Source organism: Lissotriton vulgaris, chromosome 1_1 (assembly GCF_964263255.1).
Source record: "Lissotriton vulgaris chromosome 1_1, aLisVul1.2, whole genome shotgun sequence".
Taxonomy (NCBI): domain Eukaryota; kingdom Metazoa; phylum Chordata; class Amphibia; order Caudata; family Salamandridae; genus Lissotriton; species Lissotriton vulgaris.
The window spans coordinates 226,161,122-226,182,378 of NC_141685.1; the positions used below are offsets into that span (position 1 = coordinate 226,161,122).

The 21,257-nt window shown below is 45.0% G+C and overlaps 51 non-coding genes across 51 annotated transcripts; 13 read left to right on the forward strand and 38 right to left on the reverse strand.

The window, feature by feature from the left end:
• Positions 1 to 204: 204 nt before the first annotated feature.
• Positions 205 to 276, reverse strand: TRNAA-UGC (transfer RNA alanine (anticodon UGC)). Its single transcript has one exon. It is a non-coding gene; the product is annotated as a tRNA-Ala (tRNA).
• A 137-nt stretch (positions 277 to 413) lies between these two features.
• On the forward strand, positions 414 to 486 carry TRNAM-CAU (transfer RNA methionine (anticodon CAU)). The gene has a single exon. It is a non-coding gene; the product is annotated as a tRNA-Met (tRNA).
• A 193-nt stretch (positions 487 to 679) lies between these two features.
• TRNAA-CGC (transfer RNA alanine (anticodon CGC)) lies at positions 680 to 751 on the reverse strand. The gene has a single exon. It is a non-coding gene; the product is annotated as a tRNA-Ala (tRNA).
• Positions 752 to 1,365: 614 nt separating this feature from the next.
• TRNAY-GUA (transfer RNA tyrosine (anticodon GUA)) lies at positions 1,366 to 1,451 on the reverse strand. The gene is given in 2 exon segments: positions 1,366 to 1,401; positions 1,415 to 1,451. It is a non-coding gene; the product is annotated as a tRNA-Tyr (tRNA).
• Positions 1,452 to 1,881: 430 nt separating this feature from the next.
• Positions 1,882 to 1,953, reverse strand: TRNAA-UGC (transfer RNA alanine (anticodon UGC)). The gene has a single exon. It is a non-coding gene; the product is annotated as a tRNA-Ala (tRNA).
• Positions 1,954 to 2,090: 137 nt separating this feature from the next.
• TRNAM-CAU (transfer RNA methionine (anticodon CAU)) lies at positions 2,091 to 2,163 on the forward strand. The gene has a single exon. It is a non-coding gene; the product is annotated as a tRNA-Met (tRNA).
• A 193-nt stretch (positions 2,164 to 2,356) lies between these two features.
• On the reverse strand, positions 2,357 to 2,428 carry TRNAA-CGC (transfer RNA alanine (anticodon CGC)). Its single transcript has one exon. It is a non-coding gene; the product is annotated as a tRNA-Ala (tRNA).
• A 614-nt stretch (positions 2,429 to 3,042) lies between these two features.
• TRNAY-GUA (transfer RNA tyrosine (anticodon GUA)) lies at positions 3,043 to 3,128 on the reverse strand. Its single transcript is given in 2 exon segments — positions 3,043 to 3,078; positions 3,092 to 3,128. It is a non-coding gene; the product is annotated as a tRNA-Tyr (tRNA).
• A 430-nt stretch (positions 3,129 to 3,558) lies between these two features.
• On the reverse strand, positions 3,559 to 3,630 carry TRNAA-UGC (transfer RNA alanine (anticodon UGC)). The gene has a single exon. It is a non-coding gene; the product is annotated as a tRNA-Ala (tRNA).
• A 137-nt stretch (positions 3,631 to 3,767) lies between these two features.
• On the forward strand, positions 3,768 to 3,840 carry TRNAM-CAU (transfer RNA methionine (anticodon CAU)). Its single transcript has one exon. It is a non-coding gene; the product is annotated as a tRNA-Met (tRNA).
• A 193-nt stretch (positions 3,841 to 4,033) lies between these two features.
• TRNAA-CGC (transfer RNA alanine (anticodon CGC)) lies at positions 4,034 to 4,105 on the reverse strand. The gene has a single exon. It is a non-coding gene; the product is annotated as a tRNA-Ala (tRNA).
• A 614-nt stretch (positions 4,106 to 4,719) lies between these two features.
• On the reverse strand, positions 4,720 to 4,805 carry TRNAY-GUA (transfer RNA tyrosine (anticodon GUA)). The gene is given in 2 exon segments: positions 4,720 to 4,755; positions 4,769 to 4,805. It is a non-coding gene; the product is annotated as a tRNA-Tyr (tRNA).
• A 430-nt stretch (positions 4,806 to 5,235) lies between these two features.
• On the reverse strand, positions 5,236 to 5,307 carry TRNAA-UGC (transfer RNA alanine (anticodon UGC)). Its single transcript has one exon. It is a non-coding gene; the product is annotated as a tRNA-Ala (tRNA).
• A 137-nt stretch (positions 5,308 to 5,444) lies between these two features.
• TRNAM-CAU (transfer RNA methionine (anticodon CAU)) lies at positions 5,445 to 5,517 on the forward strand. Its single transcript has one exon. It is a non-coding gene; the product is annotated as a tRNA-Met (tRNA).
• A 193-nt stretch (positions 5,518 to 5,710) lies between these two features.
• TRNAA-CGC (transfer RNA alanine (anticodon CGC)) lies at positions 5,711 to 5,782 on the reverse strand. The gene has a single exon. It is a non-coding gene; the product is annotated as a tRNA-Ala (tRNA).
• Positions 5,783 to 6,396: 614 nt separating this feature from the next.
• On the reverse strand, positions 6,397 to 6,482 carry TRNAY-GUA (transfer RNA tyrosine (anticodon GUA)). The gene is given in 2 exon segments: positions 6,397 to 6,432; positions 6,446 to 6,482. It is a non-coding gene; the product is annotated as a tRNA-Tyr (tRNA).
• A 430-nt stretch (positions 6,483 to 6,912) lies between these two features.
• On the reverse strand, positions 6,913 to 6,984 carry TRNAA-UGC (transfer RNA alanine (anticodon UGC)). The gene has a single exon. It is a non-coding gene; the product is annotated as a tRNA-Ala (tRNA).
• Positions 6,985 to 7,121: 137 nt separating this feature from the next.
• On the forward strand, positions 7,122 to 7,194 carry TRNAM-CAU (transfer RNA methionine (anticodon CAU)). The gene has a single exon. It is a non-coding gene; the product is annotated as a tRNA-Met (tRNA).
• Positions 7,195 to 7,387: 193 nt separating this feature from the next.
• On the reverse strand, positions 7,388 to 7,459 carry TRNAA-CGC (transfer RNA alanine (anticodon CGC)). Its single transcript has one exon. It is a non-coding gene; the product is annotated as a tRNA-Ala (tRNA).
• A 614-nt stretch (positions 7,460 to 8,073) lies between these two features.
• TRNAY-GUA (transfer RNA tyrosine (anticodon GUA)) lies at positions 8,074 to 8,159 on the reverse strand. Its single transcript is given in 2 exon segments — positions 8,074 to 8,109; positions 8,123 to 8,159. It is a non-coding gene; the product is annotated as a tRNA-Tyr (tRNA).
• A 430-nt stretch (positions 8,160 to 8,589) lies between these two features.
• On the reverse strand, positions 8,590 to 8,661 carry TRNAA-UGC (transfer RNA alanine (anticodon UGC)). The gene has a single exon. It is a non-coding gene; the product is annotated as a tRNA-Ala (tRNA).
• Positions 8,662 to 8,798: 137 nt separating this feature from the next.
• TRNAM-CAU (transfer RNA methionine (anticodon CAU)) lies at positions 8,799 to 8,871 on the forward strand. The gene has a single exon. It is a non-coding gene; the product is annotated as a tRNA-Met (tRNA).
• A 193-nt stretch (positions 8,872 to 9,064) lies between these two features.
• Positions 9,065 to 9,136, reverse strand: TRNAA-CGC (transfer RNA alanine (anticodon CGC)). Its single transcript has one exon. It is a non-coding gene; the product is annotated as a tRNA-Ala (tRNA).
• Positions 9,137 to 9,750: 614 nt separating this feature from the next.
• TRNAY-GUA (transfer RNA tyrosine (anticodon GUA)) lies at positions 9,751 to 9,836 on the reverse strand. Its single transcript is given in 2 exon segments — positions 9,751 to 9,786; positions 9,800 to 9,836. It is a non-coding gene; the product is annotated as a tRNA-Tyr (tRNA).
• A 430-nt stretch (positions 9,837 to 10,266) lies between these two features.
• Positions 10,267 to 10,338, reverse strand: TRNAA-UGC (transfer RNA alanine (anticodon UGC)). The gene has a single exon. It is a non-coding gene; the product is annotated as a tRNA-Ala (tRNA).
• A 137-nt stretch (positions 10,339 to 10,475) lies between these two features.
• TRNAM-CAU (transfer RNA methionine (anticodon CAU)) lies at positions 10,476 to 10,548 on the forward strand. The gene has a single exon. It is a non-coding gene; the product is annotated as a tRNA-Met (tRNA).
• Positions 10,549 to 10,741: 193 nt separating this feature from the next.
• On the reverse strand, positions 10,742 to 10,813 carry TRNAA-CGC (transfer RNA alanine (anticodon CGC)). The gene has a single exon. It is a non-coding gene; the product is annotated as a tRNA-Ala (tRNA).
• Positions 10,814 to 11,427: 614 nt separating this feature from the next.
• On the reverse strand, positions 11,428 to 11,513 carry TRNAY-GUA (transfer RNA tyrosine (anticodon GUA)). Its single transcript is given in 2 exon segments — positions 11,428 to 11,463; positions 11,477 to 11,513. It is a non-coding gene; the product is annotated as a tRNA-Tyr (tRNA).
• Positions 11,514 to 11,943: 430 nt separating this feature from the next.
• Positions 11,944 to 12,015, reverse strand: TRNAA-UGC (transfer RNA alanine (anticodon UGC)). The gene has a single exon. It is a non-coding gene; the product is annotated as a tRNA-Ala (tRNA).
• A 137-nt stretch (positions 12,016 to 12,152) lies between these two features.
• On the forward strand, positions 12,153 to 12,225 carry TRNAM-CAU (transfer RNA methionine (anticodon CAU)). Its single transcript has one exon. It is a non-coding gene; the product is annotated as a tRNA-Met (tRNA).
• Positions 12,226 to 12,418: 193 nt separating this feature from the next.
• TRNAA-CGC (transfer RNA alanine (anticodon CGC)) lies at positions 12,419 to 12,490 on the reverse strand. Its single transcript has one exon. It is a non-coding gene; the product is annotated as a tRNA-Ala (tRNA).
• Positions 12,491 to 13,104: 614 nt separating this feature from the next.
• TRNAY-GUA (transfer RNA tyrosine (anticodon GUA)) lies at positions 13,105 to 13,190 on the reverse strand. Its single transcript is given in 2 exon segments — positions 13,105 to 13,140; positions 13,154 to 13,190. It is a non-coding gene; the product is annotated as a tRNA-Tyr (tRNA).
• Positions 13,191 to 13,620: 430 nt separating this feature from the next.
• TRNAA-UGC (transfer RNA alanine (anticodon UGC)) lies at positions 13,621 to 13,692 on the reverse strand. The gene has a single exon. It is a non-coding gene; the product is annotated as a tRNA-Ala (tRNA).
• Positions 13,693 to 13,829: 137 nt separating this feature from the next.
• On the forward strand, positions 13,830 to 13,902 carry TRNAM-CAU (transfer RNA methionine (anticodon CAU)). Its single transcript has one exon. It is a non-coding gene; the product is annotated as a tRNA-Met (tRNA).
• Positions 13,903 to 14,095: 193 nt separating this feature from the next.
• On the reverse strand, positions 14,096 to 14,167 carry TRNAA-CGC (transfer RNA alanine (anticodon CGC)). The gene has a single exon. It is a non-coding gene; the product is annotated as a tRNA-Ala (tRNA).
• A 614-nt stretch (positions 14,168 to 14,781) lies between these two features.
• TRNAY-GUA (transfer RNA tyrosine (anticodon GUA)) lies at positions 14,782 to 14,867 on the reverse strand. The gene is given in 2 exon segments: positions 14,782 to 14,817; positions 14,831 to 14,867. It is a non-coding gene; the product is annotated as a tRNA-Tyr (tRNA).
• A 430-nt stretch (positions 14,868 to 15,297) lies between these two features.
• Positions 15,298 to 15,369, reverse strand: TRNAA-UGC (transfer RNA alanine (anticodon UGC)). The gene has a single exon. It is a non-coding gene; the product is annotated as a tRNA-Ala (tRNA).
• Positions 15,370 to 15,506: 137 nt separating this feature from the next.
• On the forward strand, positions 15,507 to 15,579 carry TRNAM-CAU (transfer RNA methionine (anticodon CAU)). The gene has a single exon. It is a non-coding gene; the product is annotated as a tRNA-Met (tRNA).
• Positions 15,580 to 15,772: 193 nt separating this feature from the next.
• On the reverse strand, positions 15,773 to 15,844 carry TRNAA-CGC (transfer RNA alanine (anticodon CGC)). The gene has a single exon. It is a non-coding gene; the product is annotated as a tRNA-Ala (tRNA).
• Positions 15,845 to 16,458: 614 nt separating this feature from the next.
• On the reverse strand, positions 16,459 to 16,544 carry TRNAY-GUA (transfer RNA tyrosine (anticodon GUA)). Its single transcript is given in 2 exon segments — positions 16,459 to 16,494; positions 16,508 to 16,544. It is a non-coding gene; the product is annotated as a tRNA-Tyr (tRNA).
• A 430-nt stretch (positions 16,545 to 16,974) lies between these two features.
• TRNAA-UGC (transfer RNA alanine (anticodon UGC)) lies at positions 16,975 to 17,046 on the reverse strand. Its single transcript has one exon. It is a non-coding gene; the product is annotated as a tRNA-Ala (tRNA).
• A 137-nt stretch (positions 17,047 to 17,183) lies between these two features.
• TRNAM-CAU (transfer RNA methionine (anticodon CAU)) lies at positions 17,184 to 17,256 on the forward strand. Its single transcript has one exon. It is a non-coding gene; the product is annotated as a tRNA-Met (tRNA).
• Positions 17,257 to 17,449: 193 nt separating this feature from the next.
• Positions 17,450 to 17,521, reverse strand: TRNAA-CGC (transfer RNA alanine (anticodon CGC)). The gene has a single exon. It is a non-coding gene; the product is annotated as a tRNA-Ala (tRNA).
• A 614-nt stretch (positions 17,522 to 18,135) lies between these two features.
• TRNAY-GUA (transfer RNA tyrosine (anticodon GUA)) lies at positions 18,136 to 18,221 on the reverse strand. Its single transcript is given in 2 exon segments — positions 18,136 to 18,171; positions 18,185 to 18,221. It is a non-coding gene; the product is annotated as a tRNA-Tyr (tRNA).
• Positions 18,222 to 18,651: 430 nt separating this feature from the next.
• Positions 18,652 to 18,723, reverse strand: TRNAA-UGC (transfer RNA alanine (anticodon UGC)). The gene has a single exon. It is a non-coding gene; the product is annotated as a tRNA-Ala (tRNA).
• Positions 18,724 to 18,860: 137 nt separating this feature from the next.
• TRNAM-CAU (transfer RNA methionine (anticodon CAU)) lies at positions 18,861 to 18,933 on the forward strand. Its single transcript has one exon. It is a non-coding gene; the product is annotated as a tRNA-Met (tRNA).
• Positions 18,934 to 19,126: 193 nt separating this feature from the next.
• TRNAA-CGC (transfer RNA alanine (anticodon CGC)) lies at positions 19,127 to 19,198 on the reverse strand. The gene has a single exon. It is a non-coding gene; the product is annotated as a tRNA-Ala (tRNA).
• A 614-nt stretch (positions 19,199 to 19,812) lies between these two features.
• Positions 19,813 to 19,898, reverse strand: TRNAY-GUA (transfer RNA tyrosine (anticodon GUA)). Its single transcript is given in 2 exon segments — positions 19,813 to 19,848; positions 19,862 to 19,898. It is a non-coding gene; the product is annotated as a tRNA-Tyr (tRNA).
• Positions 19,899 to 20,328: 430 nt separating this feature from the next.
• On the reverse strand, positions 20,329 to 20,400 carry TRNAA-UGC (transfer RNA alanine (anticodon UGC)). The gene has a single exon. It is a non-coding gene; the product is annotated as a tRNA-Ala (tRNA).
• Positions 20,401 to 20,537: 137 nt separating this feature from the next.
• On the forward strand, positions 20,538 to 20,610 carry TRNAM-CAU (transfer RNA methionine (anticodon CAU)). The gene has a single exon. It is a non-coding gene; the product is annotated as a tRNA-Met (tRNA).
• Positions 20,611 to 20,803: 193 nt separating this feature from the next.
• On the reverse strand, positions 20,804 to 20,875 carry TRNAA-CGC (transfer RNA alanine (anticodon CGC)). Its single transcript has one exon. It is a non-coding gene; the product is annotated as a tRNA-Ala (tRNA).
• Between the last annotated feature and the right edge of the window lie 382 nt (positions 20,876 to 21,257).

The following is a 21,257-nucleotide window of genomic DNA, read 5'->3' on the forward strand; positions in this document are numbered from 1 at the left end:
CATCACTTTGATGGCTTAAACAAGTAAGATTCTTCTGTTGTATAAGCATCAAAAATGAGATAGCCCCATTTCATGGGTTTTTTCAAGGCAAACGTCTCACAGTTTAAGTGGGGTTGGTATCCCAGTTGCATGACATATCTCTTCCTTAATACTGATAGCCAGCCTTGTTTTCTGCCAAAATCCGAGACAAGCATGGCAAAAGTCTGGAGATGCCGGGGATTGAACCCGGGGCCGCATACATGCAAAGCATGCGCTCTACCACTGAGCTACATCCCCATGTCTGCCAAGTTTTACTGGCTGCCAAGTCAACCCATTTGACACTGCAGCATAAAGTCTCAGTCAGGAAAATCCTTAAGCCTCGTACCTGGAATATCTTCATGGTCTATAGTCCTATTTAGAGATGCTTGTGTGCAGCCTTCTTAGCGCAGTAGGCAGCGCGTCAGTCTCATAATCTGAAGGTCCTGAGTTCGATCCTCAGAGAGGGCATTTCTTTCCTCCTTTTGGCAAGCAAAATTCTCAGATTTTCTTGAAAAGTGGAAACTATGCCTACTCCAAACACATTTTTCAAAGCAAACAATTTAAGCGGGGTTCTGACCCCCAACTGCCCGAGAAACCTCTACTTTCCACAAGATGGCAGGCTAGCCTTCTGGAAAAAGCCAAGATAGAGAACAGAGACTCCTGGAGATGCCGGGGATTGAACGCGGGGCCTCATACATGCGAAGCATGCGCTCTACCACTGAGCTACATCCCCTCAACTGCACTCTAACGTTTTGCTGGATGTAAGGAGACTCTGAAGCCCATGGACTGCAAAGTCTCGATTTGAGACTAGAATGTAAAGTGTCAGGCTTGGAATTGCTCACACCTCACGTGTGAACTGTCTTCATGGAGCATATATTTAGTGCAATCAGGGATCGATTCTCCGGCAGGGCTTTTATTTGCTCAGTTTGGAATGCAAAACTTCTCAGGATTCCAAAAAATGTGAAAACTATTGGTCTACTTTCCTGCTTGCTCAGCCTTTCGGGAGATGATTCCATTGGATATTCCCTCTTGCCCATCGGTATACATTCAAATTGAAGGCAAGTCATAGTGTGATTGGCTGCCAAGCAGCTACCTTTGGAGCAGTGCAATTGGAAGTCTGCCAAGGGCATACATATATTAATGCAATGCTTTGGTATTAGTTCTGATCAGCAGGTTTCCTTGACTTTTCTTCACACCTCCCCTAGCGACGACTATGTCATCCATTCCCTTTGAAAGCAGATAGAGTACGCTTCTTTTCCGGTATTTATCGAAGCTCTGGGAATTTTTCATAGTCAATGGAAGGTATTGCTGATTCAAAGCAAAAGCCATGGAAATTAAACCACAAAATCCTTCGAGCCGGATTTGAACCAGCGACCTAAGGATGCCTGAATTTATGCTACAGTCCTCCGCTCTACCAACTGAGCTATCGAAGGAGTAGTGGCAAACTTCCGTAGCACCAAAATTATCTCTCGCTCAAGAAAGGTTGTGGAGGGTGGGAACCAGGAGCAGACAGATGCACATCATCAATATTACCTGCCACTCCCCCTCAAAGTTACCAGAAAAGTAAGAGTCTCTGCTTTAGAGGAAGAACCCTTACCAATGACCAAGAGGGCTGCCACAGATTTCTATCCTAAATGTATTAAGATTGCCAAGATTAATCATCACTTTGATGGCTTAAACAAGTAAGATTCTTCTGTTGTATAAGCATCAAAAATGAGATAGCCCCATTTCATGGGTTTTTTCAAGGCAAACGTCTCACAGTTTAAGTGGGGTTGGTATCCCAGTTGCATGACATATCTCTTCCTTAATACTGATAGCCAGCCTTGTTTTCTGCCAAAATCCGAGACAAGCATGGCAAAAGTCTGGAGATGCCGGGGATTGAACCCGGGGCCTCATACATGCAAAGCATGCGCTCTACCACTGAGCTACATCCCCATGTCTGCCAAGTTTTACTGGCTGCCAAGTCAACCCATTTGACACTGCAGCATAAAGTCTCAGTCAGGAAAATCCTTAAGCCTCGTACCTGGAATATCTTTATGGTCTATAGTCCTATTTAGAGATGCTTGTGTGCAGCCTTCTTAGCGCAGTAGGCAGCGCGTCAGTCTCATAATCTGAAGGTCCTGAGTTCGATCCTCAGAGAGGGCATTTCTTTCCTCCTTTTGGCAAGCACAATTCTCAGATTTTCTTGAAAAGTGGAAACTATGCCTACTCCAAACACATTTTTCAAAGCAAACAATTTAAGCGGGGTTCTGACCCCCAACTGCCCGAGAAACCTCTACTTTCCACAAGATGGCAGGCTAGCCTTCTGGAAAAAGCCAAGATAGAGAACAGAGACTCCTGGAGATGCCGGGGATTGAACGCGGGGCCTCATACATGCGAAGCATGCGCTCTACCACTGAGCTACATCCCCTCAACTGCACTCTAACGTTTTGCTGGATGTAAGGAGACTCTGAAGCCCATGGACTGCAAAGTCTCGATTTGAGACTAGAATGTAAAGTGTCAGGCTTGGAATTGCTCACACCTCACGTGTGAACTGTCTTCATGGAGCATATATTTAGTGCAATCAGGGATCGATTCTCCGGCAGGGCTTTTATTTGCTCAGTTTGGAATGCAAAACTTCTCAGGATTCCAAAAAATGTGAAAACTATTGGTCTACTTTCCTGCTTGCTCAGCCTTTCGGGAGATGATTCCATTGGATATTCCCTCTTGCCCATCGGTATACATTCAAATTGAAGGCAAGTCATAGTGTGATTGGCTGCCAAGCAGCTACCTTTGGAGCAGTGCAATTGGAAGTCTGCCAAGGGCATACATATATTAATGCAATGCTTTGGTATTAGTTCTGATCAGCAGGTTTCCTTGACTTTTCTTCACACCTCCCCTAGCGACGACTATGTCATCCATTCCCTTTGAAAGCAGATAGAGTACGCTTCTTTTCCGGTATTTATCGAAGCTCTGGGAATTTTTCATAGTCAATGGAAGGTATTGCTGATTCAAAGCAAAAGCCATGGAAATTAAACCACAAAATCCTTCGAGCCGGATTTGAACCAGCGACCTAAGGATGCCTGAATTTATGCTACAGTCCTCCGCTCTACCAACTGAGCTATCGAAGGAGTAGTGGCGAACTTCCGTAGCACCAAAATTATCTCTCGCTCAAGAAAGGTTGTGGAGGGTGGGGACCAGGAGCAGACAGATGCACATCATCAATATTACCTGCCACTCCCCCTCAAAGTTACCAGAAAAGTAAGAGTCTCTGCTTTAGAGGAAGAACCCTTACCAATGACCAAGAGGGCTGCCACAGATTTCTATCCTAAATGTATTAAGATTGCCAAGATTAATCATCACTTTGATGGCTTAAACAAGTAAGATTCTTCTGTTGTATAAGCATCAAAAATGAGATAGCCCCATTTCATGGGTTTTTTCAAGGCAAACGTCTCACAGTTTAAGTGGGGTTGGTATCCCAGTTGCATGACATATCTCTTCCTTAATACTGATAGCCAGCCTTGTTTTCTGCCAAAATCCGAGACAAGCATGGCAAAAGTCTGGAGATGCCGGGGATTGAACCCGGGGCCGCATACATGCAAAGCATGCGCTCTACCACTGAGCTACATCCCCATGTCTGCCAAGTTTTACTGGCTGCCAAGTCAACCCATTTGACACTGCAGCATAAAGTCTCAGTCAGGAAAATCCTTAAGCCTCGTACCTGGAATATCTTCATGGTCTATAGTCCTATTTAGAGATGCTTGTGTGCAGCCTTCTTAGCGCAGTAGGCAGCGCGTCAGTCTCATAATCTGAAGGTCCTGAGTTCGATCCTCAGAGAGGGCATTTCTTTCCTCCTTTTGGCAAGCAAAATTCTCAGATTTTCTTGAAAAGTGGAAACTATGCCTACTCCAAACACATTTTTCAAAGCAAACAATTTAAGCGGGGTTCTGACCCCCAACTGCCCGAGAAACCTCTACTTTCCACAAGATGGCAGGCTAGCCTTCTGGAAAAAGCCAAGATAGAGAACAGAGACTCCTGGAGATGCCGGGGATTGAACGCGGGGCCTCATACATGCGAAGCATGCGCTCTACCACTGAGCTACATCCCCTCAACTGCACTCTAACGTTTTGCTGGATGTAAGGAGACTCTGAAGCCCATGGACTGCAAAGTCTCGATTTGAGACTAGAATGTAAAGTGTCAGGCTTGGAATTGCTCACACCTCACGTGTGAACTGTCTTCATGGAGCATATATTTAGTGCAATCAGGGATCGATTCTCCGGCAGGGCTTTTATTTGCTCAGTTTGGAATGCAAAACTTCTCAGGATTCCAAAAAATGTGAAAACTATTGGTCTACTTTCCTGCTTGCTCAGCCTTTCGGGAGATGATTCCATTGGATATTCCCTCTTGCCCATCGGTATACATTCAAATTGAAGGCAAGTCATAGTGTGATTGGCTGCCAAGCAGCTACCTTTGGAGCAGTGCAATTGGAAGTCTGCCAAGGGCATACATATATTAATGCAATGCTTTGGTATTAGTTCTGATCAGCAGGTTTCCTTGACTTTTCTTCACACCTCCCCTAGCGACGACTATGTCATCCATTCCCTTTGAAAGCAGATAGAGTACGCTTCTTTTCCGGTATTTATCGAAGCTCTGGGAATTTTTCATAGTCAATGGAAGGTATTGCTGATTCAAAGCAAAAGCCATGGAAATTAAACCACAAAATCCTTCGAGCCGGATTTGAACCAGCGACCTAAGGATGCCTGAATTTATGCTACAGTCCTCCGCTCTACCAACTGAGCTATCGAAGGAGTAGTGGCAAACTTCCGTAGCACCCAAATTATCTCTCGCTCAAGAAAGGTTGTGGAGGGTGGGAACCAGGAGCAGACAGATGCACATCATCAATATTACCTGCCACTCCCCCTCAAAGTTACCAGAAAAGTAAGAGTCTCTGCTTTAGAGGAAGAACCCTTACCAATGACCAAGAGGGCTGCCACAGATTTCTATCCTAAATGTATTAAGATTGCCAAGATTAATCATCACTTTGATGGCTTAAACAAGTAAGATTCTTCTGTTGTATAAGCATCAAAAATGAGATAGCCCCATTTCATGGGTTTTTTCAAGGCAAACGTCTCACAGTTTAAGTGGGGTTGGTATCCCAGTTGCATGACATATCTCTTCCTTAATACTGATAGCCAGCCTTGTTTTCTGCCAAAATCCGAGACAAGCATGGCAAAAGTCTGGAGATGCCGGGGATTGAACCCGGGGCCTCATACATGCAAAGCATGCGCTCTACCACTGGGCTACATCCCCATGTCTGCCAAGTTTTACTGGCTGCCAAGTCAACCCATTTGACACTGCAGCATAAAGTCTCAGTCAGGAAAATCCTTAAGCCTCGTACCTGGAATATCTTTATGGTCTATAGTCCTATTTAGAGATGCTTGTGTGCAGCCTTCTTAGCGCAGTAGGCAGCGCGTCAGTCTCATAATCTGAAGGTCCTGAGATCGATCCTCAGAGAGGGCATTTCTTTCCTCCTTTTGGCAAGCAAAATTCTCAGATTTTCTTGAAAAGTGGAAACTATGCCTACTCCAAACACATTTTTCAAAGCAAACAATTTAAGCTGGGTTCTGACCCCCAACTGCCCGAGAAACCTCTACTTTCCACAAGATGGCAGGCTAGCCTTCTGGAAAAAGCCAAGATAGAGAACAGAGACTCCTGGAGATGCCGGGGATTGAACGCGGGGCCTCATACATGCGAAGCATGCGCTCTACCACTGAGCTACATCCCCTCAACTGCACTCTAACGTTTTGCTGGATGTAAGGAGACTCTGAAGCCCATGGACTGCAAAGTCTCGATTTGAGACTAGAATGTAAAGTGTCAGGCTTGGAATTGCTCACACCTCACGTGTGAACTGTCTTCATGGAGCATATATTTAGTGCAATCAGGGATCGATTCTCCGGCAGGGCTTTTATTTGCTCAGTTTGGAATGCAAAACTTCTCAGGATTCCAAAAAATGTGAAAACTATTGGTCTACTTTCCTGCTTGCTCAGCCTTTCGGGAGATGATTCCATTGGATATTCCCTCTTGCCCATCGGTATACATTCAAATTGAAGGCAAGTCATAGTGTGATTGGCTGCCAAGCAGCTACCTTTGGAGCAGTGCAATTGGAAGTCTGCCAAGGGCATACATATATTAATGCAATGCTTTGGTATTAGTTCTTATCAGCAGGTTTCCTTGACTTTTCTTCACACCTCCCCTAGCGACGACTATGTCATCCATTCCCTTTGAAAGCAGATAGAGTACGCTTCTTTTCCGGTATTTATCGAAGCTCTGGGAATTTTTCATAGTCAATGGAAGGTATTGCTGATTCAAAGCAAAAGCCATGGAAATTAAACCACAAAATCCTTCGAGCCGGATTTGAACCAGCGACCTAAGGATGCCTGAATTTATGCTACAGTCCTCCGCTCTACCAACTGAGCTATCGAAGGAGTAGTGGCGAACTTCCGTAGCACCAAAATTATCTCTCGCTCAAGAAAGGTTGTGGAGGGTGGGGACCAGGAGCAGACAGATGCACATCATCAATATTACCTGCCACTCCCCCTCAAAGTTACCAGAAAAGTAAGAGTCTCTGCTTTAGAGGAAGAACCCTTACCAATGACCAAGAGGGCTGCCACAGATTTCTATCCTAAATGTATTAAGATTGCCAAGATTAATCATCACTTTGATGGCTTAAACAAGTAAGATTCTTCTGTTGTATAAGCATCAAAAATGAGATAGCCCCATTTCATGGGTTTTTTCAAGGCAAACGTCTCACAGTTTAAGTGGGGTTGGTATCCCAGTTGCATGACATATCTCTTCCTTAATACTGATAGCCAGCCTTGTTTTCTGCCAAAATCCGAGACAAGCATGGCAAAAGTCTGGAGATGCCGGGGATTGAACCCGGGGCCGCATACATGCAAAGCATGCGCTCTACCACTGAGCTACATCCCCATGTCTGCCAAGTTTTACTGGCTGCCAAGTCAACCCATTTGACACTGCAGCATAAAGTCTCAGTCAGGAAAATCCTTAAGCCTCGTACCTGGAATATCTTCATGGTCTATAGTCCTATTTAGAGATGCTTGTGTGCAGCCTTCTTAGCGCAGTAGGCAGCGCGTCAGTCTCATAATCTGAAGGTCCTGAGTTCGATCCTCAGAGAGGGCATTTCTTTCCTCCTTTTGGCAAGCAAAATTCTCAGATTTTCTTGAAAAGTGGAAACTATGCCTACTCCAAACACATTTTTCAAAGCAAACAATTTAAGCGGGGTTCTGACCCCCAACTGCCCGAGAAACCTCTACTTTCCACAAGATGGCAGGCTAGCCTTCTGGAAAAAGCCAAGATAGAGAACAGAGACTCCTGGAGATGCCGGGGATTGAACGCGGGGCCTCATACATGCGAAGCATGCGCTCTACCACTGAGCTACATCCCCTCAACTGCACTCTAACGTTTTGCTGGATGTAAGGAGACTCTGAAGCCCATGGACTGCAAAGTCTCGATTTGAGACTAGAATGTAAAGTGTCAGGCTTGGAATTGCTCACACCTCACGTGTGAACTGTCTTCATGGAGCATATATTTAGTGCAATCAGGGATCGATTCTCCGGCAGGGCTTTTATTTGCTCAGTTTGGAATGCAAAACTTCTCAGGATTCCAAAAAATGTGAAAACTATTGGTCTACTTTCCTGCTTGCTCAGCCTTTCGGGAGATGATTCCATTGGATATTCCCTCTTGCCCATCGGTATACATTCAAATTGAAGGCAAGTCATAGTGTGATTGGCTGCCAAGCAGCTACCTTTGGAGCAGTGCAATTGGAAGTCTGCCAAGGGCATACATATATTAATGCAATGCTTTGGTATTAGTTCTGATCAGCAGGTTTCCTTGACTTTTCTTCACACCTCCCCTAGCGACGACTATGTCATCCATTCCCTTTGAAAGCAGATAGAGTACGCTTCTTTTCCGGTATTTATCGAAGCTCTGGGAATTTTTCATAGTCAATGGAAGGTATTGCTGATTCAAAGCAAAAGCCATGGAAATTAAACCACAAAATCCTTCGAGCCGGATTTGAACCAGCGACCTAAGGATGCCTGAATTTATGCTACAGTCCTCCGCTCTACCAACTGAGCTATCGAAGGAGTAGTGGCAAACTTCCGTAGCACCCAAATTATCTCTCGCTCAAGAAAGGTTGTGGAGGGTGGGAACCAGGAGCAGACAGATGCACATCATCAATATTACCTGCCACTCCCCCTCAAAGTTACCAGAAAAGTAAGAGTCTCTGCTTTAGAGGAAGAACCCTTACCAATGACCAAGAGGGCTGCCACAGATTTCTATCCTAAATGTATTAAGATTGCCAAGATTAATCATCACTTTGATGGCTTAAACAAGTAAGATTCTTCTGTTGTATAAGCATCAAAAATGAGATAGCCCCATTTCATGGGTTTTTTCAAGGCAAACGTCTCACAGTTTAAGTGGGGTTGGTATCCCAGTTGCATGACATATCTCTTCCTTAATACTGATAGCCAGCCTTGTTTTCTGCCAAAATCCGAGACAAGCATGGCAAAAGTCTGGAGATGCCGGGGATTGAACCCGGGGCCTCATACATGCAAAGCATGCGCTCTACCACTGGGCTACATCCCCATGTCTGCCAAGTTTTACTGGCTGCCAAGTCAACCCATTTGACACTGCAGCATAAAGTCTCAGTCAGGAAAATCCTTAAGCCTCGTACCTGGAATATCTTTATGGTCTATAGTCCTATTTAGAGATGCTTGTGTGCAGCCTTCTTAGCGCAGTAGGCAGCGCGTCAGTCTCATAATCTGAAGGTCCTGAGATCGATCCTCAGAGAGGGCATTTCTTTCCTCCTTTTGGCAAGCAAAATTCTCAGATTTTCTTGAAAAGTGGAAACTATGCCTACTCCAAACACATTTTTCAAAGCAAACAATTTAAGCTGGGTTCTGACCCCCAACTGCCCGAGAAACCTCTACTTTCCACAAGATGGCAGGCTAGCCTTCTGGAAAAAGCCAAGATAGAGAACAGAGACTCCTGGAGATGCCGGGGATTGAACGCGGGGCCTCATACATGCGAAGCATGCGCTCTACCACTGAGCTACATCCCCTCAACTGCACTCTAACGTTTTGCTGGATGTAAGGAGACTCTGAAGCCCATGGACTGCAAAGTCTCGATTTGAGACTAGAATGTAAAGTGTCAGGCTTGGAATTGCTCACACCTCACGTGTGAACTGTCTTCATGGAGCATATATTTAGTGCAATCAGGGATCGATTCTCCGGCAGGGCTTTTATTTGCTCAGTTTGGAATGCAAAACTTCTCAGGATTCCAAAAAATGTGAAAACTATTGGTCTACTTTCCTGCTTGCTCAGCCTTTCGGGAGATGATTCCATTGGATATTCCCTCTTGCCCATCGGTATACATTCAAATTGAAGGCAAGTCATAGTGTGATTGGCTGCCAAGCAGCTACCTTTGGAGCAGTGCAATTGGAAGTCTGCCAAGGGCATACATATATTAATGCAATGCTTTGGTATTAGTTCTTATCAGCAGGTTTCCTTGACTTTTCTTCACACCTCCCCTAGCGACGACTATGTCATCCATTCCCTTTGAAAGCAGATAGAGTACGCTTCTTTTCCGGTATTTATCGAAGCTCTGGGAATTTTTCATAGTCAATGGAAGGTATTGCTGATTCAAAGCAAAAGCCATGGAAATTAAACCACAAAATCCTTCGAGCCGGATTTGAACCAGCGACCTAAGGATGCCTGAATTTATGCTACAGTCCTCCGCTCTACCAACTGAGCTATCGAAGGAGTAGTGGCGAACTTCCGTAGCACCAAAATTATCTCTCGCTCAAGAAAGGTTGTGGAGGGTGGGGACCAGGAGCAGACAGATGCACATCATCAATATTACCTGCCACTCCCCCTCAAAGTTACCAGAAAAGTAAGAGTCTCTGCTTTAGAGGAAGAACCCTTACCAATGACCAAGAGGGCTGCCACAGATTTCTATCCTAAATGTATTAAGATTGCCAAGATTAATCATCACTTTGATGGCTTAAACAAGTAAGATTCTTCTGTTGTATAAGCATCAAAAATGAGATAGCCCCATTTCATGGGTTTTTTCAAGGCAAACGTCTCACAGTTTAAGTGGGGTTGGTATCCCAGTTGCATGACATATCTCTTCCTTAATACTGATAGCCAGCCTTGTTTTCTGCCAAAATCCGAGACAAGCATGGCAAAAGTCTGGAGATGCCGGGGATTGAACCCGGGGCCGCATACATGCAAAGCATGCGCTCTACCACTGAGCTACATCCCCATGTCTGCCAAGTTTTACTGGCTGCCAAGTCAACCCATTTGACACTGCAGCATAAAGTCTCAGTCAGGAAAATCCTTAAGCCTCGTACCTGGAATATCTTCATGGTCTATAGTCCTATTTAGAGATGCTTGTGTGCAGCCTTCTTAGCGCAGTAGGCAGCGCGTCAGTCTCATAATCTGAAGGTCCTGAGTTCGATCCTCAGAGAGGGCATTTCTTTCCTCCTTTTGGCAAGCAAAATTCTCAGATTTTCTTGAAAAGTGGAAACTATGCCTACTCCAAACACATTTTTCAAAGCAAACAATTTAAGCGGGGTTCTGACCCCCAACTGCCCGAGAAACCTCTACTTTCCACAAGATGGCAGGCTAGCCTTCTGGAAAAAGCCAAGATAGAGAACAGAGACTCCTGGAGATGCCGGGGATTGAACGCGGGGCCTCATACATGCGAAGCATGCGCTCTACCACTGAGCTACATCCCCTCAACTGCACTCTAACGTTTTGCTGGATGTAAGGAGACTCTGAAGCCCATGGACTGCAAAGTCTCGATTTGAGACTAGAATGTAAAGTGTCAGGCTTGGAATTGCTCACACCTCACGTGTGAACTGTCTTCATGGAGCATATATTTAGTGCAATCAGGGATCGATTCTCCGGCAGGGCTTTTATTTGCTCAGTTTGGAATGCAAAACTTCTCAGGATTCCAAAAAATGTGAAAACTATTGGTCTACTTTCCTGCTTGCTCAGCCTTTCGGGAGATGATTCCATTGGATATTCCCTCTTGCCCATCGGTATACATTCAAATTGAAGGCAAGTCATAGTGTGATTGGCTGCCAAGCAGCTACCTTTGGAGCAGTGCAATTGGAAGTCTGCCAAGGGCATACATATATTAATGCAATGCTTTGGTATTAGTTCTGATCAGCAGGTTTCCTTGACTTTTCTTCACACCTCCCCTAGCGACGACTATGTCATCCATTCCCTTTGAAAGCAGATAGAGTACGCTTCTTTTCCGGTATTTATCGAAGCTCTGGGAATTTTTCATAGTCAATGGAAGGTATTGCTGATTCAAAGCAAAAGCCATGGAAATTAAACCACAAAATCCTTCGAGCCGGATTTGAACCAGCGACCTAAGGATGCCTGAATTTATGCTACAGTCCTCCGCTCTACCAACTGAGCTATCGAAGGAGTAGTGGCAAACTTCCGTAGCACCAAAATTATCTCTCGCTCAAGAAAGGTTGTGGAGGGTGGGAACCAGGAGCAGACAGATGCACATCATCAATATTACCTGCCACTCCCCCTCAAAGTTACCAGAAAAGTAAGAGTCTCTGCTTTAGAGGAAGAACCCTTACCAATGACCAAGAGGGCTGCCACAGATTTCTATCCTAAATGTATTAAGATTGCCAAGATTAATCATCACTTTGATGGCTTAAACAAGTAAGATTCTTCTGTTGTATAAGCATCAAAAATGAGATAGCCCCATTTCATGGGTTTTTTCAAGGCAAACGTCTCACAGTTTAAGTGGGGTTGGTATCCCAGTTGCATGACATATCTCTTCCTTAATACTGATAGCCAGCCTTGTTTTCTGCCAAAATCCGAGACAAGCATGGCAAAAGTCTGGAGATGCCGGGGATTGAACCCGGGGCCTCATACATGCAAAGCATGCGCTCTACCACTGAGCTACATCCCCATGTCTGCCAAGTTTTACTGGCTGCCAAGTCAACCCATTTGACACTGCAGCATAAAGTCTCAGTCAGGAAAATCCTTAAGCCTCGTACCTGGAATATCTTTATGGTCTATAGTCCTATTTAGAGATGCTTGTGTGCAGCCTTCTTAGCGCAGTAGGCAGCGCGTCAGTCTCATAATCTGAAGGTCCTGAGTTCGATCCTCAGAGAGGGCATTTCTTTCCTCCTTTTGGCAAGCAAAATTCTCAGATTTTCTTGAAAAGTGGAAACTATGCCTACTCCAAACACATTTTTCAAAGCAAACAATTTAAGCGGGGTTCTGACCCCCAACTGCCCGAGAAACCTCTACTTTCCACAAGATGGCAGGCTAGCCTTCTGGAAAAAGCCAAGATAGAGAACAGAGACTCCTGGAGATGCCGGGGATTGAACGCGGGGCCTCATACATGCGAAGCATGCGCTCTACCACTGAGCTACATCCCCTCAACTGCACTCTAACGTTTTGCTGGATGTAAGGAGACTCTGAAGCCCATGGACTGCAAAGTCTCGATTTGAGACTAGAATGTAAAGTGTCAGGCTTGGAATTGCTCACACCTCACGTGTGAACTGTCTTCATGGAGCATATATTTAGTGCAATCAGGGATCGATTCTCCGGCAGGGCTTTTATTTGCTCAGTTTGGAATGCAAAACTTCTCAGGATTCCAAAAAATGTGAAAACTATTGGTCTACTTTCCTGCTTGCTCAGCCTTTCGGGAGATGATTCCATTGGATATTCCCTCTTGCCCATCGGTATACATTCAAATTGAAGGCAAGTCATAGTGTGATTGGCTGCCAAGCAGCTACCTTTGGAGCAGTGCAATTGGAAGTCTGCCAAGGGCATACATATATTAATGCAATGCTTTGGTATTAGTTCTGATCAGCAGGTTTCCTTGACTTTTCTTCACACCTCCCCTAGCGACGACTATGTCATCCATTCCCTTTGAAAGCAGATAGAGTACGCTTCTTTTCCGGTATTTATCGAAGCTCTGGGAATTTTTCATAGTCAATGGAAGGTATTGCTGATTCAAAGCAAAAGCCATGGAAATTAAACCACAAAATCCTTCGAGCCGGATTTGAACCAGCGACCTAAGGATGCCTGAATTTATGCTACAGTCCTCCGCTCTACCAACTGAGCTATCGAAGGAGTAGTGGCAAACTTCCGTAGCACCAAAATTATCTCTCGCTCAAGAAAGGTTGTGGAGGGTGGGAACCAGGAGCAGACAGATGCACATCATCAATATTACCTGCCACTCCCCCTCAAAGTTACCAGAAAAGTAAGAGTCTCTGCTTTAGAGGAAGAACCCTTACCAATGACCAAGAGGGCTGCCACAGATTTCTATCCTAAATGTATTAAGATTGCCAAGATTAATCATCACTTTGATGGCTTAAACAAGTAAGATTCTTCTGTTGTATAAGCATCAAAAATGAGATAGCCCCATTTCATGGGTTTTTTCAAGGCAAACGTCTCACAGTTTAAGTGGGGTTGGTATCCCAGTTGCATGACATATCTCTTCCTTAATACTGATAGCCAGCCTTGTTTTCTGCCAAAATCCGAGACAAGCATGGCAAAAGTCTGGAGATGCCGGGGATTGAACCCGGGGCCTCATACATGCAAAGCATGCGCTCTACCACTGGGCTACATCCCCATGTCTGCCAAGTTTTACTGGCTGCCAAGTCAACCCATTTGACACTGCAGCATAAAGTCTCAGTCAGGAAAATCCTTAAGCCTCGTACCTGGAATATCTTTATGGTCTATAGTCCTATTTAGAGATGCTTGTGTGCAGCCTTCTTAGCGCAGTAGGCAGCGCGTCAGTCTCATAATCTGAAGGTCCTGAGATCGATCCTCAGAGAGGGCATTTCTTTCCTCCTTTTGGCAAGCAAAATTCTCAGATTTTCTTGAAAAGTGGAAACTATGCCTACTCCAAACACATTTTTCAAAGCAAACAATTTAAGCTGGGTTCTGACCCCCAACTGCCCGAGAAACCTCTACTTTCCACAAGATGGCAGGCTAGCCTTCTGGAAAAAGCCAAGATAGAGAACAGAGACTCCTGGAGATGCCGGGGATTGAACGCGGGGCCTCATACATGCGAAGCATGCGCTCTACCACTGAGCTACATCCCCTCAACTGCACTCTAACGTTTTGCTGGATGTAAGGAGACTCTGAAGCCCATGGACTGCAAAGTCTCGATTTGAGACTAGAATGTAAAGTGTCAGGCTTGGAATTGCTCACACCTCACGTGTGAACTGTCTTCATGGAGCATATATTTAGTGCAATCAGGGATCGATTCTCCGGCAGGGCTTTTATTTGCTCAGTTTGGAATGCAAAACTTCTCAGGATTCCCAAAAATGTGAAAACTATTGGTCTACTTTCCTGCTTGCTCAGCCTTTCGGGAGATGATTCCATTGGATATTCCCTCTTGCCCATCGGTATACATTCAAATTGAAGGCAAGTCATAGTGTGATTGGCTGCCAAGCAGCTACCTTTGGAGCAGTGCAATTGGAAGTCTGCCAAGGGCATACATATATTAATGCAATGCTTTGGTATTAGTTCTGATCAGCAGGTTTCCTTGACTTTTCTTCACACCTCCCCTAGCGACGACTATGTCATCCATTCCCTTTGAAAGCAGATAGAGTACGCTTCTTTTCCGGTATTTATCGAAGCTCTGGGAATTTTTCATAGTCAATGGAAGGTATTGCTGATTCAAAGCAAAAGCCATGGAAATTAAACCACAAAATCCTTCGAGCCGGATTTGAACCAGCGACCTAAGGATGCCTGAATTTATGCTACAGTCCTCCGCTCTACCAACTGAGCTATCGAAGGAGTAGTGGCGAACTTCCGTAGCACCAAAATTATCTCTCGCTCAAGAAAGGTTGTGGAGGGTGGGAACCAGGAGCAGACAGATGCACATCATCAATATTACCTGCCACTCCCCCTCAAAGTTACCAGAAAAGTAAGAGTCTCTGCTTTAGAGGAAGAACCCTTACCAATGACCAAGAGGGCTGCCACAGATTTCTATCCTAAATGTATTAAGATTGCCAAGATTAATCATCACTTTGATGGCTTAAACAAGTAAGATTCTTCTGTTGTATAAGCATCAAAAATGAGATAGCCCCATTTCATGGGTTTTTTCAAGGCAAACGTCTCACAGTTTAAGTGGGGTTGGTATCCCAGTTGCATGACATATCTCTTCCTTAATACTGATAGCCAGCCTTGTTTTCTGCCAAAATCCGAGACAAGCATGGCAAAAGTCTGGAGATGCCGGGGATTGAACCCGGGGCCTCATACATGCAAAGCATGCGCTCTACCACTGAGCTACATCCCCATGTCTGCCAAGTTTTACTGGCTGCCAAGTCAACCCATTTGACACTGCAGCATAAAGTCTCAGTCAGGAAAATCCTTAAGCCTCGTACCTGGAATATCTTTATGGTCTATAGTCCTATTTAGAGATGCTTGTGTGCAGCCTTCTTAGCGCAGTAGGCAGCGCGTCAGTCTCATAATCTGAAGGTCCTGAGTTCGATCCTCAGAGAGGGCATTTCTTTCCTCCTTTTGGCAAGCAAAATTCTCAGATTTTCTTGAAAAGTGGAAACTATGCCCACTCCAAACACATTTTTCAAAGCAAACAATTTAAGCGGGGTTCTGACCCCCAACTGCCCGAGAAACCTCTACTTTCCACAAGATGGCAGGCTAGCCTTCTGGAAAAAGCCAAGATAGAGAACAGAGACTCCTGGAGATGCCGGGGATTGAACGCGGGGCCTCATACATGCGAAGCATGCGCTCTACCACTGAGCTACATCCCCTCAACTGCACTCTAACGTTTTGCTGGATGTAAGGAGACTCTGAAGCCCATGGACTGCAAAGTCTCGATTTGAGACTAGAATGTAAAGTGTCAGGCTTGGAATTGCTCACACCTCACGTGTGAACTGTCTTCATGGAGCATATATTTAGTGCAATCAGGGATCGATTCTCCGGCAGGGCTTTTATTTGCTCAGTTTGGAATGCAAAACTTCTCAGGATTCCAAAAAATGTGAAAACTATTGGTCTACTTTCCTGCTTGCTCAGCCTTTCGGGAGATGATTCCATTGGATATTCCCTCTTGCCCATCGGTATACATTCAAATTGAAGGCAAGTCATAGTGTGATTGGCTGCCAAGCAGCTACCTTTGGAGCAGTGCAATTGGAAGTCTGCCAAGGGCATACATATATTAATGCAATGCTTTGGTATTAGTTCTGATCAGCAGGTTTCCTTGACTTTTCTTCACACCTCCCCTAGCGACGACTATGTCATCCATTCCCTTTGAAAGCAGATAGAGTACGCTTCTTTTCCGGTATTTATCGAAGCTCTGGGAATTTTTCATAGTCAATGGAAGGTATTGCTGATTCAAAGCAAAAGCCATGGAAATTAAACCACAAAATCCTTCGAGCCGGATTTGAACCAGCGACCTAAGGATGCCTGAATTTATGCTACAGTCCTCCGCTCTACCAACTGAGCTATCGAAGGAGTAGTGGCGAACTTCCGTAGCACCAAAATTATCTCTCGCTCAAGAAAGGTTGTGGAGGGTGGGGACCAGGAGCAGACAGATGCACATCATCAATATTACCTGCCACTCCCCCTCAAAGTTACCAGAAAAGTAAGAGTCTCTGCTTTAGAGGAAGAACCCTTACCAATGACCAAGAGGGCTGCCACAGATTTCTATCCTAAATGTATTAAGATTGCCAAGATTAATCATCACTTTGATGGCTTAAACAAGTAAGATTCTTCTGTTGTATAAGCATCAAAAATGAGATAGCCCCATTTCATGGGTTTTTTCAAGGCAAACGTCTCACAGTTTAAGTGGGGTTGGTATCCCAGTTGCATGACATATCTCTTCCTTAATACTGATAGCCAGCCTTGTTTTCTGCCAAAATCCGAGACAAGCATGGCAAAAGTCTGGAGATGCCGGGGATTGAACCCGGGGCCGCATACATGCAAAGCATGCGCTCTACCACTGAGCTACATCCCCATGTCTGCCAAGTTTTACTGGCTGCCAAGTCAACCCATTTGACACTGCAGCATAAAGTCTCAGTCAGGAAAATCCTTAAGCCTCGTACCTGGAATATCTTCATGGTCTATAGTCCTATTTAGAGATGCTTGTGTGCAGCCTTCTTAGCGCAGTAGGCAGCGCGTCAGTCTCATAATCTGAAGGTCCTGAGTTCGATCCTCAGAGAGGGCATTTCTTTCCTCCTTTTGGCAAGCAAAATTCTCAGATTTTCTTGAAAAGTGGAAACTATGCCTACTCCAAACACATTTTTCAAAGCAAACAATTTAAGCGGGGTTCTGACCCCCAACTGCCCGAGAAACCTCTACTTTCCACAAGATGGCAGGCTAGCCTTCTGGAAAAAGCCAAGATAGAGAACAGAGACTCCTGGAGATGCCGGGGATTGAACGCGGGGCCTCATACATGCGAAGCATGCGCTCTACCACTGAGCTACATCCCCTCAACTGCACTCTAACGTTTTGCTGGATGTAAGGAGACTCTGAAGCCCATGGACTGCAAAGTCTCGATTTGAGACTAGAATGTAAAGTGTCAGGCTTGGAATTGCTCACACCTCACGTGTGAACTGTCTTCATGGAGCATATATTTAGTGCAATCAGGGATCGATTCTCCGGCAGGGCTTTTATTTGCTCAGTTTGGAATGCAAAACTTCTCAGGATTCCAAAAAATGTGAAAACTATTGGTCTACTTTCCTGCTTGCTCAGCCTTTCGGGAGATGATTCCATTGGATATTCCCTCTTGCCCATCGGTATACATTCAAATTGAAGGCAAGTCATAGTGTGATTGGCTGCCAAGCAGCTACCTTTGGAGCAGTGCAATTGGAAGTCTGCCAAGGGCATACATATATTAATGCAATGCTTTGGTATTAGTTCTGATCAGCAGGTTTCCTTGACTTTTCTTCACACCTCCCCTAGCGACGACTATGTCATCCATTCCCTTTGAAAGCAGATAGAGTACGCTTCTTTTCCGGTATTTATCGAAGCTCTGGGAATTTTTCATAGTCAATGGAAGGTATTGCTGATTCAAAGCAAAAGCCATGGAAATTAAACCACAAAATCCTTCGAGCCGGATTTGAACCAGCGACCTAAGGATGCCTGAATTTATGCTACAGTCCTCCGCTCTACCAACTGAGCTATCGAAGGAGTAGTGGCGAACTTCCGTAGCACCAAAATTATCTCTCGCTCAAGAAAGGTTGTGGAGGGTGGGGACCAGGAGCAGACAGATGCACATCATCAATATTACCTGCCACTCCCCCTCAAAGTTACCAGAAAAGTAAGAGTCTCTGCTTTCGAGGAAGAACCCTTACCAATGACCAAGAGGGCTGCCACAGATTTCTATCCTAAATGTATTAAGATTGCCAAGATTAATCATCACTTTGATGGCTTAAACAAGTAAGATTCTTCTGTTGTATAAGCATCAAAAATGAGATAGCCCCATTTCATGGGTTTTTTCAAGGCAAACGTCTCACAGTTTAAGTGGGGTTGGTATCCCAGTTGCATGACATATCTCTTCCTTAATACTGATAGCCAGCCTTGTTTTCTGCCAAAATCCGAGACAAGCATGGCAAAAGTCTGGAGATGCCGGGGATTGAACCCGGGGCCGCATACATGCAAAGCATGCGCTCTACCACTGAGCTACATCCCCATGTCTGCCAAGTTTTACTGGCTGCCAAGTCAACCCATTTGACACTGCAGCATAAAGTCTCAGTCAGGAAAATCCTTAAGCCTCGTACCTGGAATATCTTTATGGTCTATAGTCCTATTTAGAGATGCTTGTGTGCAGCCTTCTTAGCGCAGTAGGCAGCGCGTCAGTCTCATAATCTGAAGGTCCTGAGATCGATCCTCAGAGAGGGCATTTCTTTCCTCCTTTTGGCAAGCAAAATTCTCAGATTTTCTTGAAAAGTGGAAACTATGCCTACTCCAAACACATTTTTCAAAGCAAACAATTTAAGCTGGGTTCTGACCCCCAACTGCCCGAGAAACCTCTACTTTCCACAAGATGGCAGGCTAGCCTTCTGGAAAAAGCCAAGATAGAGAACAGAGACTCCTGGAGATGCCGGGGATTGAACGCGGGGCCTCATACATGCGAAGCATGCGCTCTACCACTGAGCTACATCCCCTCAACTGCACTCTAACGTTTTGCTGGATGTAAGGAGACTCTGAAGCCCATGGACTGCAAAGTCTCGATTTGAGACTAGAATGTAAAGTGTCAGGCTTGGAATTGCTCACACCTCACGTGTGAACTGTCTTCATGGAGCATATATTTAGTGCAATCAGGGATCGATTCTCCGGCAGGGCTTTTATTTGCTCAGTTTGGAATGCAAAACTTCTCAGGATTCCAAAAAATGTGAAAACTATTGGTCTACTTTCCTGCTTGCTCAGCCTTTCGGGAGATGATTCCATTGGATATTCCCTCTTGCCCATCGGTATACATTCAAATTGAAGGCAAGTCATAGTGTGATTGGCTGCCAAGCAGCTACCTTTGGAGCAGTGCAATTGGAAGTCTGCCAAGGGCATACATATATTAATGCAATGCTTTGGTATTAGTTCTTATCAGCAGGTTTCCTTGACTTTTCTTCACACCTCCCCTAGCGACGACTATGTCATCCATTCCCTTTGAAAGCAGATAGAGTACGCTTCTTTTCCGGTATTTATCGAAGCTCTGGGAATTTTTCATAGTCAATGGAAGGTATTGCTGATTCAAAGCAAAAGCCATGGAAATTAAACCACAAAATCCTTCGAGCCGGATTTGAACCAGCGACCTAAGGATGCCTGAATTTATGCTACAGTCCTCCGCTCTACCAACTGAGCTATCGAAGGAGTAGTGGCGAACTTCCGTAGCACCAAAATTATCTCTCGCTCAAGAAAGGTTGTGGAGGGTGGGGACCAGGAGCAGACAGATGCACATCATCAATATTACCTGCCACTCCCCCTCAAAGTTACCAGAAAAGTAAGAGTCTCTGCTTTAGAGGAAGAACCCTTACCAATGACCAAGAGGGCTGCCACAGATTTCTATCCTAAATGTATTAAGATTGCCAAGATTAATCATCACTTTGATGGCTTAAACAAGTAAGATTCTTCTGTTGTATAAGCATCAAAAATGAGATAGCCCCATTTCATGGGTTTTTTCAAGGCAAACGTCTCACAGTTTAAGTGGGGTTGGTATCCCAGTTGCATGACATATCTCTTCCTTAATACTGATAGCCAGCCTTGTTTTCTGCCAAAATCCGAGACAAGCATGGCAAAAGTCTGGAGATGCCGGGGATTGAACCCGGGGCCGCATACATGCAAAGCATGCGCTCTACCACTGAGCTACATCCCCATGTCTGCCAAGTTTTACTGGCTGCCAAGTCAACCCATTTGACACTGCAGCATAAAGTCTCAGTCAGGAAAATCCTTAAGCCTCGTACCTGGAATATCTTCATGGTCTATAGTCCTATTTAGAGATGCTTGTGTGCAGCCTTCTTAGCGCAGTAGGCAGCGCGTCAGTCTCATAATCTGAAGGTCCTGAGTTCGATCCTCAGAGAGGGCATTTCTTTCCTCCTTTTGGCAAGCAAAATTCTCAGATTTTCTTGAAAAGTGGAAACTATGCCTACTCCAAACACATTTTTCAAAGCAAACAATTTAAGCGGGGTTCTGACCCCCAACTGCCCGAGAAACCTCTACTTTCCACAAGATGGCAGGCTAGCCTTCTGGAAAAAGCCAAGATAGAGAACAGAGACTCCTGGAGATGCCGGGGATTGAACGCGGGGCCTCATACATGCGAAGCATGCGCTCTACCACTGAGCTACATCCCCTCAACTGCACTCTAACGTTTTGCTGGATGTAAGGAGACTCTGAAGCCCATGGACTGCAAAGTCTCGATTTGAGACTAGAATGTAAAGTGTCAGGCTTGGAATTGCTCACACCTCACGTGTGAACTGTCTTCATGGAGCATATATTTAGTGCAATCAGGGATCGATTCTCCGGCAGGGCTTTTATTTGCTCAGTTTGGAATGCAAAACTTCTCAGGATTCCAAAAAATGTGAAAACTATTGGTCTACTTTCCTGCTTGCTCAGCCTTTCGGGAGATGATTCCATTGGATATTCCCTCTTGCCCATCGGTATACATTCAAATTGAAGGCAAGTCATAGTGTGATTGGCTGCCAAGCAGCTACCTTTGGAGCAGTGCAATTGGAA